This window comes from Eretmochelys imbricata, chromosome 24 (genome assembly GCF_965152235.1).
Source record: "Eretmochelys imbricata isolate rEreImb1 chromosome 24, rEreImb1.hap1, whole genome shotgun sequence".
NCBI lineage: Eukaryota > Metazoa > Chordata > Testudines > Cheloniidae > Eretmochelys > Eretmochelys imbricata.
The window spans coordinates 15,700,036-15,706,035 of record NC_135595.1 but is presented as its reverse complement, the minus strand read 5'-3'; positions in this window follow the sequence as shown (position 1 = coordinate 15,706,035).

Below are 6,000 nucleotides of genomic sequence, written 5' to 3'. Positions count from 1 at the left end.
TGCCAGTTTACAATTGAGCCCCTGGTGCAAAATGAATAGCAAGCTTATTATGTATTACAGCACGGTCTGCAAACTCCAGCCACAGACTAGGGGACCCTGTTAGGGGGAATCGATTTGAAAATGGCTAACTGATAGATCTCTTTGCATAGGAATGAGGTGGAAGCTCCATTACTCCGACTTTCCATTGAGATTGGGCATCTCTTTCTAAAAGCTCCGCTCTAGCTCACACACCAGATATTACTCCTGGGGGAATTCTGCACCACTGAGCATGCACACAATTTATGTCCCCCACAGATTTCTTTGCTTCCCTGCAGAAAAATGACTTTCTGAAGGGGGAAGCAAAGGGAAGCCACAAGAGCGGTCATACGACCCTCCCCAGAAGTTTGGGGTGCCCAGGGCAGCCAGCAGAGAGGTAAGTCACTGCGGGGCAGGGGGCAGGACTGGGGAAGACCTGGCTGGTGGCTCCTACCCTGCGCCGGACTCAGCTGCTAGTCCTGGCCGGGCTGGGGAGGAGGGGACTTCCTCTTCCCCTTCACCGGCATCCAGGGCCATAACAGACCCACCCCCAGATTTCTCCCCCAGCTGTAGGAAGCTCTGTGAACTGCCCGCCCATTGCTCCTCAACTGCAGGGGGAGGGATCACTGTACAGAGAGCTGTTCCCCCATCTGCCCAATCCCCCGTGCATCCAAACCCCATCACACCCAGACCTGCCCATTGAGCCTCACCCCCTGCAAACACACCCAGAATCCCCCCTGATGAGCCCCATTCCCCCTGCTCCTGGACCACCCCAATGAGCCACCCACACCCAGATCCACACCCCACTGAGCCCCAACCAGCTGCACCTGGATCCCCACCCCACTGAGCTCCACTCCCCCAGCATCTGGACCTTCCACTGAGCCCCCCACACCCAGATCCTTCCCTGCTGAGCCCCAGCCACCTGCACCTGGACCCCCCTGCAGAGTCCCATTACTACTGCACCCAGATCCCCACGACAAGCCCTTGTGCATCCAGATCCTCTCCCCACACACCTGGATCCACCACTAAGCCACCCGCACCCAGATTGCCCCACACAGAGGCCTCTCAACCCACACCTGGATCCCCCCCACACTAAGCCTGTTCACACGTGGATCCTGCCTGGCTGAGCCTGCCTGCCCACCCCTGGTGCACCTGGCATGGAGGGGCAGGGCCCTGGGGTGTTTCTGGGGCAGGTCCAGTTCTTGTATTGTGTCAGGGTTGGGTGCGGCCTCACCGCTGAGTCCACATCGCCTCTGGCCTTAAATTCTCATCCACCAGTCAGACCCATAGCAGACCTAGAGCAATGCAGCTGCTTAATTCAGTGGGTTCGAGGAAGAGCCCGTCTTATCGGCACTGATCCCTAAACTAGCTCCCAGCCCTCTCACACCCAGCCCCACCTTGGCTGCCTCCCCCCACCCCTGACAGGTGGTACAGACCTATCAGCACATACAGACCCCCACCCACCCCAGCTGGCTAGGTGTCTGGCTGTCTCTCTCCATACACATGCTGCATCTAGCTAGCTAGGTATCTCCATTATACACCCCTCACCTATCTATCTCCATAATTCTTCCCCTCTATCTATCCCCATATACCCCCTCTATCTATCCCCATATGCCCACTTTATCTATCTATCCCCATTCACCCCCTCTATCTATCTATCCCCATACACCCCCTCTATCTATCTGTCCCCATACGCCCCCTCTATCTATCTATCCCCATATGCCCCCCTCTATCTATCTATCCCCATACGCCCACGTTATCTATCTATCCCTGTACGCCCCCTCTATCTATCTATCCCCATATGCCCCCCTCTATCTATCTATCCCCATACGCCCACGTTATCTATCTATCCCTGTACGCCCCCTCTATCTATCTATCCCCGTATGCCCCCCTCTATCTATCTATTCCCGTATGCTCCCACTATCTATCTATCCCCATACACGCCCTCTATCTAGCTATCCCCGTACGCCCCCTCTATCTATCTATCCCCGTACGCCCCCACTATCTATCTATCCCCATACACCCCCTCTATCTATCTATCCCCGTATGCCCCCCTCTATCTATCTATCACCATGTGCCCCCACTATCTATCTATCCCCATACAGCCCCTCTATCTATCTATCCCCGTATGCCCCCTCTATCTATCTATCCCCGTATGCCCCCTCTATCTATCTATCCCCATACAGCCCCTCTATCTATCTATCCCCGTATGCCCCCTCTATCTATCTCCATAATACACCCCTTATCGATCTATCTTGGTACACACACTTCTATCTATTCCCATAATACACCCCATCCCCTCTATTTGTCCATCCCCAGACACACCCTGTATTTGTCCACCCTCCATCCATCCCCCGACACACCCCTCATCTCCCTGAGCGCTGGTGAACCGCCCAGAATTCCATCACATTTTCCCTTCCCTGACTCTGCCCTTCCACAGACTAGCCGGTTCCTCGGGCTCCGAGACGGTGGCAGGCCCGGCAGTGGGAGGCGCTGATGCTGTCTACACTGCAGAGGAGGCAATCTAGGCATTGCGGGGGGCGGAGGGGGGTGAAATCAGACTGGGGCCCGTCATCGTCATTTACTGTCCAATCACCAGCTACCTGGTGTTAGGATATAGATATTCAGGCCTGTCGGTAAAGGCCTGTACTCTAAGAATTGAGGTGTATTCTTATCACTTGGCTAGTTCTAGAGGTATAAAAGAAAGAATCAAAATCACTGTCTGCCAGTGTAAAGGCCTTTTCTCACTGTGACAGTCTGAGGCCCTGTTCTTAGGCTAAGGCCTTTGGCTAAGCAACAGAGGCAGCCATAAGCTGGGAAGCGACCGGTCACCTCCTCCCATTCCAAACTAGTCACATTGAAATAAGGTGCTATTGGGCTGGTAGGAATACACTCCTGTCCTGATAGTGCTGATCGCCTCCGGAGAAAGGGAAGTGCCTAGAAAATGTAAAAGGAAACTTAGTTTGATAGCATCCTGTCTGGCAAGAACTCACTTATCAATCGCTGGGATGTGAAATCCTCACTTCTGTATTGTTTTGTCATTATAGTTCCCACTTTGCTATTCTTTGTCTGTATAATCTCTGTCTGGTTCTGTGATTGTTCCTGTCTGCTGTATAATTAATTTTGCTGGGTGTAAACTAATTAAGGTGGTGGGATATAATTGGTTACATAATCATGTTACAATATGTTAGGATTGGTTAGTTAAATTTCAGGAAAATGATTGGTTAAGGTATAACTAAGCGGAACTCAAGTTTTACTATATAGTCTGCAGTCAATCAGGAAGTGGGGGGGGAATGGGAACAGGGAATGGGGGTAAGGAAATTGGAATCATGTTTGGCTAAGGGCAGGAATGGGAACAGGGACACAGGTGTAAGGCTCTATGGTGTCAGAGCTGGGAAGGGGGACACTAAGGAAGGAAACTGGAATCATGCTTGCTGGAAGTTCACCCCAATAAACATTGAATTGTTTGCACCTTTGGACTTTGGGTATTGTTGCTCTCTGTTCATGTGAGAAGGACCAGGGAAGTAAGCGGGTGAAGGAATAAGCCCCCTAACTCCTGGCAGTTCCCCAGCCCTGGGTCCTGACAGGCCTTAGTTAGAAACCTGCACTGGGCTGAGCCATTGGAGGTTTGTGTGCAGTGCCTGGGAGGAAATTGATTCAGGAAAACAAAGCTCAGAGCGGATGGAAGTAGGATTCGAACAAAGCTGTCTGGGGAGCCAGGGACCAGCAGGCCAGGGCCCTATCACGCAGCCCCAATGAGAAAAGTGCCTTAAAAAGCTCCACACTCAACCATCATCAGAAATGGGACCAGGGGGCTGCGGGTTGGGATTGAGGTGCATCATGGAGGGAGACTGCGGCTTTGGAGGCTGAGGCTCCTGGTCTGAAATGGGGGGCTGCGGGTCGGGATTGAGGTGCATCACTGGGGGAGACTGCGGCTTTGGGGGCTGAGGCTCCTGGTCTGAAATGGGGGGCTGCGGGTCGGGATTGAGGTGCATCACTGGGGGAGACTGCAGCTTTGGGGGCTGAGGTTCCTGGTCTGAAATGGGGGGCTGTGGGTTGGGATCGAGGTGCACCCTTGGTGGGGGTTGCAGCTTTGGGAGGAGTTTCTGCAACATCTTCCCTGGGGTGACTTGCTGTCTTATTTCGGGGTGGGGGGGAAGAGGCAGGTGAATTTAAGGCAAACTTGGCCTCTACGTCAGCTGGAACATTTCTGTCTTTTGGGAACAAGGGAATGGAGCACGTAGGGGGCCACATGGAGGCCCTAGACCCTGAGGAATGAAAACCAAATGGGTTTATTCCCGGAGCTATGGACAGGAGCCCTAGGGAATTGTGGGAAAGTCTGGGGTGGGAAGAGGGGAGGCTTTCTGCAGACTCAGGCAGGCCTCACTGCACGGGTTACACTTGGGCCGCATTTGACAGATTTGCTCTGCACCCGTCATTACTGCTGCTGTTACGTGGTTAGGGCAGTGCCGGGAGACCCCAGCTGAGATCAGGGCCCCATTCTGCCAGCTGCTGTCCAGAAACACCATGAGGGGACAGGCCCTGCCCCAGCTGAGATCAGGCCCCTGTTGCACCAGGTGCTGCCCAGACACAGCCAGAGACAGGCCCTGCCCCAGCTGAGATCAGGGCCCTGTTGAACCAGGTGCTGCCCTGCCCCACAGCTTGTCTGAATAGACACGGTATGGTGGTGGGTAAACTGAGGCCCCAAATGGGATGGTGATTCGCCCAGGGTCACCCAGCAGGTCACAGTGGGGCCAGGCCAACAAGAGTCACAATGGGGCTAAAACAGCACCCGCCTCGCCCTGCCCTCAGCTGCAGAAACTCCCCTCTCCCCACTGGATCCTGCCCTGCTGCGATTGTAGCTGACACTGACTGCCCCCTTGCAGTGGTGACAGAGCTGGGCTGGTCAGGCTCCCTTCCTGGGGGGCGGTTAGGGGTTGACAGGGGTTGGGGTCGTTCCAGTCAGGTTGGGGTGGGGCAGATATGAGATCAGAGGGGTTGAGCAGTGAGGGACGGCAGGGCCTGAGTCGGCATAAGGGGTCACGGTGGTGCTAAATGGGAGGGGTCACAGTAGCATGGGAGTGGGGTAGGTGTGGGGTGGCACCAGGTGTTGGGGTGTATTTGGGATCACAGTTGGTGGGGGTTGGGGGTCAATGGGCTGCTTAGGTTTCGGAAGGGGGGTTGGTGGAGGGTTCAGAGGGCTCAGGATTTGGGGTCACAGGTGAGGGACATGGGTGGAGGGCTGGGGTATTGGAGGGGGGAAGCTGGGGTGGGGTTGTGTGGGGTCACCACTGAGGTTGTGGGGGTCAGTGTAGGGGGTCACAGTTAGGGTTGTGGAGGGGGTCAGGATTTGGGGCATGGCTGGGAGATCTGGGGGGTAGGGGTTTTGGGTCACAGCTGGCACTGGGGGGGCAGTCTCGGTCAGTGAGAAGGGGCCGAGGGTGGGAGTGGCACTGGGGTCCCCATTGATCTGGGGGGGCCCTGACTGTGACCTTGCTCCCCCCAGCCTCATGGATCCCACCGAGGACCCCTCTCTGCCCTGGGACATGGACAGCACCAGCTCCAGCACGCTGGGGAGCAGAGCCTGGGGGGCCAGGGCTGGGCCAGTGGGGGCCAGCAGCCTGCACTGCAGCCTGGAGGAGCTGCTGGCCCGCCGGGAGTTGGGGGGGAGCCGGGAGGCCAAGCCCCGGGGCAGCCGCCCCTGCCGGTGCCCCCCTCCCACCCCCCTGGGCCCGGAGGGCAGCGAAGGTGACACCTCTGACAGCGGGGCTGAGTCACCCGTCTGCATGGAGCCCCCATGGGCGCCCGTCCTCTGCCAGCATGTCGCCGGCCCTGCCACTGCGCAGGTGGGGGGGGGAGCAGGAGGGCTGGGATTGGGGGGTGCTGGGACCAAGGGGCTGCTGGGATTAGGGGTGCTGGGGGGTCAAAGGGGTTCCAGGGATTGGGAGCCCTGAGCTCAAAGGGGGCACTGGGCTTGGTGGCTTT